The following is a 14480-nucleotide window of genomic DNA, read 5'->3' on the forward strand; positions in this document are numbered from 1 at the left end:
CTTCTTTTATCTAAAAGCTTAATGTTAGTAATTTATAGGCTAATTGATATTTTACCATAATTTTATTGGGCTCTAAATTTCCTTAGATTTTAGTATAGTTGTAATGAATCCTTTTTTATGAACTGACTCATAAACAGATTACTTAATGTCACACAAAGATATAAAACAAAACCACATAAACTAAATATCTAGCACTTGGCAAAAATTTAACTAACTCGCTAAAAGTTTTTGGTCCTTCTTAGGCCATTTTGATCCAGAACATGAAACTGTTGTGACACCAAACATATGAACACATAAATTATAATATCAGCCAAAGGCCAATAATGGCATGACTCATAGTAATCTGTGACTATTCTACTTCAGTGTGTGGGTAGAGAGAGTGTACATTTGAGAAGTTTGTCCCATTTGGTCACCAGAGATAAGAGGATTGCCATTTTTAAGTTACAACTACAAAGCCTCTTTGGTGGTGGTAAAAAGGGGCTTGACAGGTAATAAATCTGCCTCATTTGGTAAACAGAGTAAGTGAGGGTATCTGTTTTAAATGAGAGCAGTAACAAGTTCTCCAAATAATGCCAGAACTAACCCTTCAGGGAGCATTCATTTTTATCTTTTCCACATGTAAGTGACTTATATGTGAGAAAACTTCTAAGAAAACTTATAAGTAACTGAACTAATAAGTGGATACATATTTTGAGAAAAAGCAGAACGAGCATCAGTAAATATTTATTGATCTACCTCTGATGAAACCTGTGTTGGTGGGGACATCTGAGAGTGTTGATGAATGCCAGTGACTCTGATAGAAAAAAAATACTGATCCTTATACTATGTGTAAATGATACCACCTTTGATGGACTTACATTCTAGTTAAGGGGGCAGGACACGAACATACAAAATATTCTGAAATTGTTTTAAAGTGTTTATGTAAAGCATTAGGTGCTAAGTCAGTATCACAAACAGTAAGTACTATAGGAGTATGCTTTAACCTTTATTTTCCATTTCTATTAATATTTTAGTCCAAATTGTATTGTTTTTAGATTTTACATAATTTTTTCAGTCATAGGTCTAATGACTTCTCCTGCTTTTAGTACTTTGGAAATGACTAAATAAGCCTCTTTTAAATGCTGTAGTAAGAACACTTATCACAAGGTCTATCCTCTTAATACCTTTTTAAGTGTACAGTATAGCAGTATTAACTATAGGCACAGTGCTGTACAACAGATCTTTAGAATTCAGTCATCTCCCATGACGGAAACATTATACCAATTGAATAGCAGCTCCATATTCCCCCTGCCCCCTGGGCCCAGCAGTCACCATTCAACTGCTGCTATATGTTTGACTGTTTTAGATACCTCATATAGTAGAATCATGTAGTATTTGTTCTTCTGTGACTGCCTTATTTCATTTCATATAATGTCCTCCAGGACCACGTGGCCTCATGTAACTCATTTTCTTCTTTATAATGACTGAATAATATTCCATTGTATTGTATATACTACATTTTCTTTATCCATTCATCTGTCTAAATAAGCTTTAATGTGGATCTGTATCCCCATAACATAAATAGATGGATAATTATAACATCTAAGCATCTCTCTTTGGGAATTATGTAAAAATAAATTTTCCTTATATGGATAATTACTAAGAAAACACTTTCATGGTGATACTTTTTAATTATTCATTTTACAATTAGTCTGAATTATTAGAAATTTATTTTAACTAATAAAAACATATGTAATTTTATGCATTGTAAATATTCTGTTTTCAGAAATTGAGTTCTGTTTTTTTCCTTTCAGAAAAAATTGTGTGTGCCTGTGTGTGTGTGTGCATGTGTGTAATAAGACAGAAGAAAGCCTGTTCTTGTCATTAATTACAGGCATTCCTTTAGCAGAGCTGCCTAGCAACACACTTGCTGTATAGGAAAATTGTCAATGTATAGCAAATTTAATATTCCTGGCCATGTTCTTGGTCATAGCCCATTTATTGGATTTTGTGACTACACTGCAAAATTAGATGTCATGTGGCATTGCTGTGTTTACATACAGATGAGAAAATATCCAGTAATCCTTCTTTAAAGAAAATCTGGGCCTATGTCCGGGCACGGTGGCTCATGCCTGTAATCCCAGCACTTTCGGAGGCCAAGGCAGGTGGATCGCGAGGTCAGGAGATTGAGACCATCCTGGCTAACACGGTGAAACCCCGTCTCTACTAAAAATACACACACACAAAAAAAAAAATTAGCTGGGCGTGGAGGCGGGCGCCTGTAGTCCCAGCTACTCGGGAGGCTGAGGCAGGAGAATGGCGTGAACCAGGGAGGTGGAGTTTGCAGTGAGCCAAGATTGTGCCACTGCAGTCCAGCCTGGGCAAAAGACCGAGACTCTGTCTCAAAAAAAAAAAAAAAAAGAAAAAAGCAAATCTGGGCCTGTGTTACAAGGATATGCAGGCACTTGTTCCTGAGTACCTCATGTTAATGTTACCTAAATTTTACAGGCAACAATGCTGAATATTATAGAAATAATGTTTTTAGTAATAAGCCAATCCTTTAGTATTCCAGTGTTAAGTTAGTTTTATTTTGCATGAAATTCTTAAAGTACCCATTTTTAAGTGTTGTAAGTTTTAAATTATGTCAGAGTTTCAAAATGTATTCAAACAGAAGACAACTCTTATTTAATGGAAGTAAATTGAGTAGTTTGACAGTCAGACTTCAATACTGAATGGAATTTTCACAAACTACGTAAGTTAACATATTGTCCAAAGTATATAAAATATTCATAGGAAAGAATTCATATATAGTAAAAGGGAAGACATGGAGATTTACTCTTTCTGTTGTATGACGAATCTTCCATCATATGCTTGGTTTATCTGGCATATACTTAGTAGTAGTCCTGAGATACTGAAGTGTGACATAGTTATAGATATTTTAACGCTATTGAATGGAGTTTAAAACGTCCAAATGTGTCAGATATTCTTTGTTCATGTATCTAGTTAGATTATTTGGTGTATGTTCTGATATAGGCACTGTGTTAGGTGCTAGCAAAAGAAGACATTTATTAAGCTCACAACTTAGTGAAAAATGAAGAGAATGACAAATTCATAGTTATAATTTGGTAAATCCCCCAATAGAAATATATATAAATTCTGTGCAAATATAGATAAAGGGAAAATAAATTCTGGGAGTAGTGCAGAACTCAGTGATGGCTTCAGAATAGAAATATAATATTATAAGAAATGAATTTTATTTCAACTTTTTGAGGAACCGTCATACTGTTTTCCATAGTGACTATACCATTTTATATTCCAACAATAGTGTACAAAGTTTCCAGTTACTCCACATCATCGCCAACATGTTACTTTCTCTTTTTTTGATAGGAGCCATCCTAATGGGTATGAAATGATGTTATCTTATTATAGTTTTCATTTGCATTTCCCTAATGATTGATGATATTGAGCATCTTTTCTTGTGCTCATTAGTCATTTATATATCGACTCAGGAAAAAAATGTCTATTCAAGTCCTTTGCCCATTTTTGGATCAACTTGTTTTTTTTGTTGTTGTTGTTATTGTTGAGTCTTAAGAGATCTGTAAATATTCTGATTATTAACATCTTATTGAAAATGTGATTTGTAAATATTTTCTCTCATTTGTGAGTTGACTTTTTACTCTGTTGATAGTGTCTTTTGATGCACAAAATTTTAAAATTTTTATGAAGTCCAGTTTGCCTATTTTTTGTTGTTATCATCTGTGCCTGTGGTATCATATCCAAGAGATCACCAAATCCAATGTTGTGAAGATTTTGCACTATGTTTTCTTCTATGAGTTTTATAGTTTTAGAACTTGCATTCAGGTCTTTAATCCATTTTAACTTAATTTTTGGATATGGTGTTAGATAAAGGCCCAGCTTCATTCTTTTGCATATAGATATCCAGTTTTCCTAGCACCATTTGTTGGAAGACTGCACTTTCTCCCATTGAATGGTAATGGGAGAAAGGACAAGCGCAAACCCTTGTTGTAAATCATTTGACCATATATTCAAAGTTTTATTTCTAGTTCTGTTCTATTCTGTTTGTCTGTACATCTGTCTTTATGCCAATAGCACACTGTTTTGATTATTATAGCTTTCTAGGAAGTTTTTAAATCTGGAAGAAGTAGGAATCTTCCAGATATGTTCTTATTTTTTCAACATTGTTTTGGCTATTTGGGGTTTCTTGTAGTGTCTTTGATGTTGGTATCAAGGTAATGCTGACCTCACAGAATGAATTAAGAAGTGTTTTCTATTTTTTAATTGTGTGGTAGAGTTTTTGTTTTGTTTTGTTTTGTTTGTTTGTTTGTTTGAAAGACAGGATCTCCGTATGTTGCCCAGGCTGGAGTACAGTGACTATTCACAGGCTTGATCATAGCACATACACTGTACCCTTGGACTCCTGGCCTCAAGCAATTCTCTTGCCTCAACTCTGAGTATCTGGGACTGTAGTTGCACATCACCATGTCCAGCTCAATTTTTTGAAAAGTTTGAGAAACATAGGTGTTAGCTCTTCTTTAAATGTTTAGTAGAATTAACCAGTGAAGCCATCAGGACCAAGGCTTCTCTTTGTCAGAGTTTTGATTATTGATGAATATTTTTACTAGTTACAGATCTGTTCAGATTTTCTATTTTTTTGTGATTTAGTCTTGGTTGACTTTGTGTTTCTAGAAATTTGTTCATTTTATCTAGGTTATCCAATTTGTTGGTGTACAATTGGTCATAGTACTCTCTTATAATCCTTTTTATTTCTGTAGAGTCAGTAGTAATATTCACAGTTTCATTTCTTATTTTAATAATTTGAGTCTTCTATCTTTTTTCTTAGTCTTTCTAGCTCAAGGTTTGTTAATTTTGTTGAACTTTTTGAAAAGCCAACTTTTGGTTTCAGTTATTGTCTCTATTGTTTTCCTATTCTCTATTTCATTTATCTCTGCTCTACTTTTTATTATTTTATTTTCTTTCTTCTGCTAGCTTCTAGCCTAGTTTTTCCATTTTTTCCAGTTGCTGAAGTTGCAAAGTTAGCTGTTGATTTGAAACCTTTCTTGTTTTTTAATCTAAGCCTCTATAGCTATAAATTTTCCACTTAACATCACTCTCACTGAATCCCGTAAGTTTTGATATGTCATGGTTTTGTCATTTGTCTCTAAGTATTTCTAATTTCTCTTACAATTTCTTCTTTAATCCATTGGCTGTTTAAGATTGTGTTGTTTAATTTCCATAAATTTGTGAATTTTCCAGTTTTCCCTCTGTTACCGATTTCTACCTCCATCTCTGTGGTCAGAGAAGCTACTTTGTATCATCTCTGTTTTTTAAAAATCTGTTGAAACTTAATTTGTGACCTAATATATGATCTATCTGGAAAATGTCCCATGTGCATTTACATAGAATGTGTATGCTATAGTTCTTGGGTAAAGTGTTCAGTATATTGTTAGATCTAGTTGGTTTATCATGTAAATACTCTAGTTGGTTTATCATGTAAATACTTTATTTCCTTATTTCCTGTCTAGCGGTTCTATCCATCACTGAGAATAGGGTATTGAAGTCCACTGTTATTCTAGAATTGTCTATATCTCCCTTCATTTTTTGTCAGTTTTTGCTTCATACATTTTCAAGTCTGTTGTAGGTACATAAATGTTTATAGCTGTTGTATCTTCTTGCTGTATTGAAACTTTTATTAATATATAGTGTCTTTCTGTCCCCCATAACCTCTTTTATTTAAAGTCTATTTTGTGTGATATAAGTACAGTCACCTTGCTCTCTTTTGGTTACTATTTGCATGGAGTGTCTTTTTCCATCCTTTAACTTTTAATATATTTATGTCTTTAGATCTAAAATGAATCTCTTATAGATCACATGTAGTTTTATCTTTTTAAATTTATTCTGCCAACCTGTCTTTTGATTGGAGAGTTGAATGCATTTACATTTAAAGTAATTGCTGATGAGGAGATATTTCTCTCATTTTTCTATTTGTTTTCTATGTGTCTTATAGCTTTTATGCCTCTCATTTTCTGTATTACTGTCTTCTTTTGGGTTTAGTTGGGGTTTTTTTGGTGTGTGTGTAGTGAAATGTTTACATTTCTTTCTCATTTTCTCTTCTCTTTTGTGTATATTCCATAGCTATTTTCTTTGTGGTTCCCGTGCAGATTATATTTAACAACCTAAAATTGTAACACTCTAGTTTAAATTAATACCAATTTAACTTCAGTAACATACAAAATTTGTATTACTTTACGGCTCTATCCTCACCCCTTTCACTTGATGACATCACAATGTTACATCTGTGTACAGTGCATACACAAACCCAGAAATCAGAAATTCTTTTAAATGCACTGATTTCTTAAATTATGTAGAAAACAAAATGTGGAGTTGCAATCCAAAGTTACAATAATACTGATTTTTAAATAATGACTTTTCAAATGTATGAGTTTCTTAAATCATATAGAAAGCAAAAAATGGAGTTACAAACCTTTGTTACAATAGTATTATTTTTATAACTGCCCATGTGTGTTTTTTAAAGATCTTTCTTCACTCAGATTCTAGTTACTGTCTTGTATCTTTTCATTTTACTCTGCAGGACTCCTGTGAGCATTTCTTGAAGGTCAGGTCGCAGCTTTCATTTATGTGAAAGAGTCTGAATATCTGTCTCACTTTTGAATGACAGTTTGCTGGATATAGGATTCTTGATTAATGGCTTTTTTCTTTTACCACATTGAATATGTCAGCCCATTGCTTGTGGTCCTTAAGTTTCTGATGAGAAATCTGCTAATAATTGTATAGAGGATCCCTTATATTTAATGAGTCGTTACTCTCTTGCAGCTTTCAAAGTTCTCTCTTTGCTTTTGACTTTCAACAGTTTGATTATAATGTGTCCTAGTGTGGGACTCTTTGAATTCATCTTACATGGGGTTTATTGAGTTTATTGGATGTTTATATTCATGTCTTTCATCAAATTTGGGAAATTTTCAGCCATTATTTCTTCAAATATTCTCTCTACCCCTTCCTCAATTTCTCTCATCTTTCTGAGACTCCTACCTTGCATATCGGTTGGTTTGATGGTGTCCCATAAGTTCCTATGGCTCTGTTAACTTCAATTTTTTTTTCCTTTCTGTTTCACAGCCTCAATTATTTCCATTTCCCTATCTTCAAGTTTGCTGATTCTTTCTTCTACCTGCTGAAATATGCCTTTCAATCCCTCTACTGAGTTTTTATTTTAATATTATACCTTCCAGCTCCATAATTTCCTTTTGGTTTCTTTTTTGGTTTGCTATCTCTTTATTGATGTTTCTGTTTTGTTCATATATTTTTTCTTGATTTTCTCCACATTTATTTAGTTTTTTGAGAATCTATGGACAGTTGTTTTAAAGTCTTTCTATAGCAAATCTGCCGTCAGGTCTTTTTCAAGGACAGTTGTCAATTTTTTTTTTTTTTGGCCCTTTAAATGGGCCATATGTTTCAAGTTCTTTGTATTATTTGTGATTTTATTGTTGTTGTTGAAAATGGGACATATAAATCTAATAATGGGGAATCTCTGGAAATCAGATTCTTTTTCTTCCCAGGGTTTTTGTTGTTGTTGTTATTGTTTTAGTTTTAGTTTTTTTGAATGTTGTTTGTTCTCCTTCTGCCCAGGATCAGCCTGAGGTATAAATCTAACATCTTCTTGGGTATTTTCTTAGCCTTCACTTTTCATTGAGTGTATGTGGTCACTTTCTAATTTCCCCCTTATACACAGTTGTTTTTGAATGACCTAGTCTTTAACATCTGGCTCCCAAAGGGAATAAAAGAGAAAATGAAGAGGAGGGAGAGCATTGTTCCTTTAAATCTCCTGAAAGTTACTTCAGCCAGAGGGGAAGGGGCTTGCAACAATCAAGGGAGGTTCAACGACAGTGTTTCCTTCCTGTGATCTTCACCCTTACTTCTTTGTTTGCACCTCTCTGGTCAGAAGAAGCAATCACAGTACAGATACCAGATATTTGGAGGATGGGGTGCTTTTTTCCCTTTCTGGGTCCTTTAAGCTGCTTGTAAGCTGCTCCTGGAACTCATGCATTCCTGCCTGTTGAGGGGATTGGGGTGGGGGATGCATATATGCGGCTATGCTAGAAGCTGACATTGATCAAGATTAACTGAAATTTACCATCCAAGCTTTCTCCTAAAAGTTGCAAGACTTCAGTAGACTCCAGAGTTCTAAAATAATTACATCAGACAGTTGCTGCCAGTGCAATTTTTGTCTAGGTGGGGAAACAGATTCTTGGTGCTTCCCACTGCACCATCTTCTCAGAATCCACTTTATAGATGATTCTTACAACAACCTTAGGAGGTAGTTTTATTCCCCTTTTATAGATGAAGAAGCAGAGGCTTAGATCCCAAGCCCATACAGCTATCAGGACCCCAAGCCAGGGGTGTCCATTTTCAAAGCTAGTAAGTCACATTGCCCTTTATTTTTTGAAAATTTATATCAGGGCAGAGTTTTTTTTTTTATTTTTATTTTTTGTTATACTTTAAGTTTTAGGGTACATGTGCACAATGTGCAGGTTTGTTACATATATATACATGTGCCATGTTGGTGTGCTGCACCCATTAACTCGTCATTTAGCATTAGGTATATCTCCTAATGCTATCCCTCCCCCCTCCCCCCACCCCACAACAGGCCCCAGTGTGTGATGTTCCCCTTCCTGTGTCCATGTGTTCTCATTGTTCAATTCCCACCTATGAGTGAGAACGTGCAGTGTTTGGTTTTTTGTCTTTGCGATAGTTTGCTGAGAATGATGGTTTCCAGCTTCATCCATATCCCTACAAAGGACATGAACTCATCATTTTTTATGGCTGCATAGTATTCCATGGTGTATATGTGCCACATTTTCTTAATCCAGTCTATCGTTGTTGGACATTTGGGTTGGTTCCAAGTCTTTGCTATTGCGAATAGTGCCGCAATAAACATACGTGTGCATGTGTCTTTATAGCAGCATGATTTATAATCCTTTGGGTATATACCCAGTAATGAGATGGCTGGGTCAAATGGTATTTCTAGTTCTAGATCCCTGAGGAATCGCCACACTGACTTCCACAATGGTTGAACTAGTTTACAGTCCCACCAACAGTGTCAAAGTGTTCCTATTTCTCCATATCCTCTCCAGCACCTGTTGTTTCCCGACTTTTTAATGATCGTCATTCTAACTGGTGTGAGATGGTATCTCATTGTGGTTTTGATTTGCATTTCTCTGATGGCCAGTGATGATGAGCATTTTTTCATGTGTTTTTTGGCTGCATAAATGTCTTCTTTTGAAAAGTGTCTGTTCATATCCTTTGCCCACTTTTTGATGGGGTTGTTTGTTTTTTTCTTGTAAATTTGTTTGAGTTCATTGTAGATTCTCGATATTAGCACTTTGTCAGATGAGTAGGTTGCAAAAATTTTCTCCCATTCTGTAGGTTGCCTGTTCACTCTGATGGTAGTTTCTTTTGCTGTGCAGAAGCTCTTTAGTTTAATTAGATCCCATTTGTCAATTTTGGCTTTTGTTGCCATTGCTTTTGGTGTTTTAGACATGAAGTCCTTGCCCATGCCTATGTCCTGAATGGTATTGCCTAGGTTTTCTTCTAGGGATTTTATGGTTTTAGGTCTCACATTTAAGTCTTTAATCCATCTTGAATTAATTTTTGTATAAGGTGTAAGGAAGGGATCCAGTTTCAGCTTTCTACATATGGCTAGCCAGTTTTCCCAGCACCATTTATTAAATAGGGAATCCTTTCCCCATTGCTTGTTTTTGTCAGGTGAGGGCAGAGTGTTTTAAAAAGTGATTCTTGAAAATTTATCATTCGAAATTTTCTAAATTTGGATAAAAATGTAACAGCATCACAAATGAAAAAAATTTTGTAATAGTTTTACATTAAAGTGATTACCCAATTGATATGTCATTTCTTATGTGCTTTTTATTATAAAAATAATTTATTTCTCAGAAACACTTACCATAAATATATTTTCTAGAAGTAAGAGAATGCTTTAGGACAAACTAAATCTTTTGTGGCTATATGTAGACATTTTAGGTATAATTCTGCCATATTAGCATAGTTCAGACTTACACATTCAGTTTCTTATAACTCTTCTAAATGAAGTAAATTGCTATCATGTATAGCTTCATCCTGATAAAGTTTAATTTTTACTTAATTAGTAATTAATCCCGGTTAGATTTTCTAGTTAATTTGACTGAAATTGTCATCTTCATATAATCATACCATTTTCTAGCAGATTTACAATTGGACTGTCATTTCCATACAGATACAAAAATTAGAATCTCAGAAGTTAAAACAACTCAGGTTACAATAAGAGTTGGCAGCTCTTTGCTTGTATCACAGGATTGCGCACCAGTACGTACTGTCTAACATACCACTTCTGGCATTATCACCTTACAATCGCCAATATTCTCCTTAGAGCAGTCTCAGATAGCTTGTCTTCTCTAGGGCAACAGGGACTCTAGGGAGATATATTTAATCATAGAGCTTCTTCTAAAATTACTGTGCTTCTACAAGTCTGCTAAACTAAGGGAAAGTTAATACGAATGTTTCTTTAGGAATTGTTTTTCCTCTAGGCAATAGTAGAAAGTTGTTTGTAAGTGTATTTTCTTGTTGTATTATTTTACCCTAATTATAAATGTTTATTGTTGTATTTGTTGATTGGTTCTATTAGTTTATTATTGCTGCCATAAATTTAGTTGAGTTTGAAATGGGTTTCACTGGGGGGCTTGAATCAAGGCATTGGCAGGGCTGTGTTACTTGTGGATGCTCCAAAGGAGAATCTGGGTTTTTCTTGCCATTTATAGAACCTAGAGTGCCCTTTATAGAACCTAGTGTATTCCTTGGCTTGTGGCCCCTTCTTCTGTCTTCAAAGCCAGCAGAGAGCATCATCACATCTCTTTCTGACTTTGACCCTGCTGCTTCTCTCTTTCATGTATAAGAATCCTTGGTTACATTGAGCCCAGCCAGACAATCCTAAATAATCTCCCCATTTAAAGATCTTCTATTTAATCACATCTGCATAATCCCATTTGTCACATAAGTCACATTTTGTGTGACTATACCAGAATACCTGAGGCTAGGTAATTTATAAAGAAAAGAGGCTTATTTGGCTCATGATTCTGGTGGCTGGAAAGTCTAAGATTGAATAGCCTATCTAGTGAAGGTCTTATGCTGCTTCAACTCATGGCACAAAATGGAAGGGTAAGCAGGTATATACAAAGAGACCAAACATGAGAAGGAGCAACCTGCTTTCATGGCAACTAGTCCTGTCCCACAGAGATACATTAATCTATTCATAAAGGATCTGCCCACATGACCCAGACACCTCCCACTAGGCCCATCTCCCAACAGTACCACATTGGGAATCAAATTTCAACAGGAGTTTTCATAGGGACAAACCATATCCAAACTGGTAGCACACAAATTTCAGGGATTAGGATGTGGACATCTCTGGGGACCATTATGCTACCGACCACAGTGGTATGTGAAAGTTTGGCAGGAGAAGAGATTAATATTTATAAGTTTAGAATTTTTAGAGCCTAATGGTTTTTCTTAATTATTGGAAAATATTTATTATATTAATAGGTCAAAAAATAAAATTCACCTGATTATCTTAATAGATGCCAAAAATTTATTTGAGACCGTATTTGATAATATCAATTTTAAAAAAGTATTTAATTGTAGTAAAACAAATCACAACATAAAATTGACCACTTAACCATTTCTAAGGTACAGTTTAGCACTGTTAAGTATATTCACATTGTTTTGCAACTTAATATTCATTTTTATACTTTTTATACACTAGAAATCAGGTATTAATATATTTTCTTGACATAATAGTATTTATCTGAAACCAACATTTGCAATATTAATGTAAGTTAATGTTACTCATTAGTGAAATACTAGAGATGTTCCCACTAAAGGAAGGAAATAACATATCATTTTGGAATTTCTCAACAATGGAATAAGAAAAATAAAATGATAAAAGAAAGGACACAACATTATTGTTAACTATAGTTATTTAAAAATTCAAGGGATTGGACTGAAAGCCAGTAGAACTAATAAGATGATTCAGTTAACTGCCTCTTTACCAAATAAAATATTAAAATCCCTTACTCTTTTAAATATGAGTAATAATCATTTAGACTATGTAATAGAAAATAGAGTTAGGCAACATAAGGGATTGAGCTTATTCACACAGCTCCCTTTTAGACTGTAAACGTATAGAAATGCTGGAAAAAGAAAACAAGGGATATAAATATACAGCCAAATAGCCATCACATTTTTCAATGTGTATACTCTCTGACTGGGCAATTCTATTCCTATGTATTTGTTCTACAGAGACACTCATATGTGTAAAATGATACAGTAAAAAGCTAATTGTTTTGGTATTGTCAGAAACAGCATAAAGTTGAAAATGAATGTTGATATATTGGGGAGTAACCCATTAAATGAATCATGGAGTACATATTCAGTCAAACATGATACAGCCCTTTAAAAATGAATGCAGCGGGTCAAGCACAGTGGCTCATGCCTGTAATCCCAGCACTTTGGAAGGCTGAGGCAGGAGGATTACTTGAGCTCAAGAGTTCAAGACCAGCCTGGGCAACATAAATAGACCCTGTCTCTACCAAAAAGATTAAAAAGAATGAGGCAGCTCTGTATATACTGATATGAAAAGATCTCTTTAATGCATTGTTTGTTTGTTTTTTCTTTTTTTTAATTATACTTTAAGTTTTAGGGTACATGTGCACAACATGCAGGCTAGTTACATATGTATACATGTGCCATGTTGTTTTAAGAAGCAGGTACCAAACATTGTGTATGGTGCTTCTACCACTTGAACTGAAACTACTCTTGTCAAGGTCATCAAGAACTAAATCCAATGACCAATTATCCATCCTCGTTTTAACTAATCTCTCAATAGCATTTGATTCATTTTTGCTGTTTCTTCACTGGGGTTTCAAGACACCACATTCTTTTTAGTTTTCCTCTTACTTTTCTAGTTACCAGTGGCAAATTCAGCATTTTGCGGACCTAAAGCTTATAAAATTTGGAGGGCCTTCTTTGAGAAAAAGAGTATCATATTATAAATACAAAACCAGATAAGAACAATATTTTTGTTTTGAATGAGGAAAAATTTGTAACAGATTATTAGAACTATAGAGATTCAGGTGTTTCTCTTCTGAGATCTTATTAAACAGTTTACTAGAAACGCATACATAGAAATGCTTTCTGATTACACACTGGCTTACTTTCCTTGCCTAGGACACTCTGCATCTCCCAGCAACTTGCAGCACTCACAGACCATCATGGTAAATCCACCTTTGATGGTTACTCACTACTCAGTTGTCTAGGCTGGTTCCTTCTCTTTTCTCCAATGTCCTAGAATGCCTCAAGTCTCAGTTCTTGGTCTTCTTTTCTCTAGTTACACTCACTCACTTGATGATTCCACCAAGCTCACCTATTTTGTGGCTTTCAGTACCATCTATATGTTGATAACTCTCAAATTTATATCTTCAGTTTAAACTTTTCTTCTATACTCCATACAAATATCTCCAATTACCTCTTCAATTTTTCCATTTAGATGTCTTGCAGACATCTCAAATTTAGCATGTTGAAAAATGAACCCATGATCTCACTCCCCAAACTGTTCTGCCTGCCACTTTCCCTGTCTCAGTTAAAGGTGTTCCACTTGCTAAGATCAAACATCCTTCTACTTTCAACTTCCACATGTTACTCTCCTTGACTCCTGTCTTTCTCCAAAATATTATCTCAATCTATCAGTAACTCCTGTTGGCCCTGCCTTCACAGTGTATTTAGAATCTGACTTTTCCCCACTTTCACTGTATTGTAAGATGGGTTCCCAGGGAAGCCAATTTAGATGGAGACAAGCATACCAAAGGTTTATTAGCGAGTGCTCTTGGAATCAACACATGTAGAAGTGCAGTGAATGGAGCAGGATTGAGCATAAGGACAATTCTAGCTGCAATACAGTTTAAATGAAACCCTCAGCCAATGCTGCAGAGAGTTCTAAAGATGGGATAAACTGTCAGACCCATCCTGAGCTGGGGACAAGAATTTCAGACCTTTTTCCCTTCCATCCTCTTCATCAGATATAGGCCATTTCAGGAAAAGGGTGTGACCTTGATATTTGAGCAAAATAGCTCTCTCCAGCAGAGGTAGTCCATGAAAAGAGCTGGCTGCTGAGGGCTATTTGCTACAGCACTACCAGCTGCTATAGTCAGTCCTTCATTCCTAGAGGACGATCTCTGGGTGGTGTGTCATACATCTGCCACACACTGCTGCCATCTTAGTGAAAGCCACTGTCAATAGTCTCCTAACAAGTCTCCTGGAATGCTCTTGCACATATATCCACATGCTAAGTTTCTCAACTCCTTTCAATCTTTGATTAGATATCACCTTCTCAAGGAAGCCTACACTGAACAGCCTCTTTAAAG

At 34.9% G+C, this 14480-nt stretch overlaps 1 protein-coding gene and 1 non-coding gene across 18 annotated transcripts in view; both read left to right on the top strand.

The window, feature by feature from the left end:
* The window catches only part of TBC1D19 (TBC1 domain family member 19), a 211270-nt gene that overhangs the window by 130928 nt on the left and 65862 nt on the right, over window positions 1-14480 (top strand). The window lies entirely within an intron of this gene.
* On the top strand, window positions 727-806 carry LOC112133267 (small nucleolar RNA SNORD74). Its single transcript, XR_002914937.1, has one exon. It is a non-coding gene; the product is annotated as a small nucleolar RNA SNORD74 (small nucleolar RNA).

The sequence above is a fragment of the Pongo abelii genome, chromosome 3 (assembly GCF_028885655.2).
Source record: "Pongo abelii isolate AG06213 chromosome 3, NHGRI_mPonAbe1-v2.0_pri, whole genome shotgun sequence".
NCBI lineage: Eukaryota > Metazoa > Chordata > Mammalia > Primates > Hominidae > Pongo > Pongo abelii.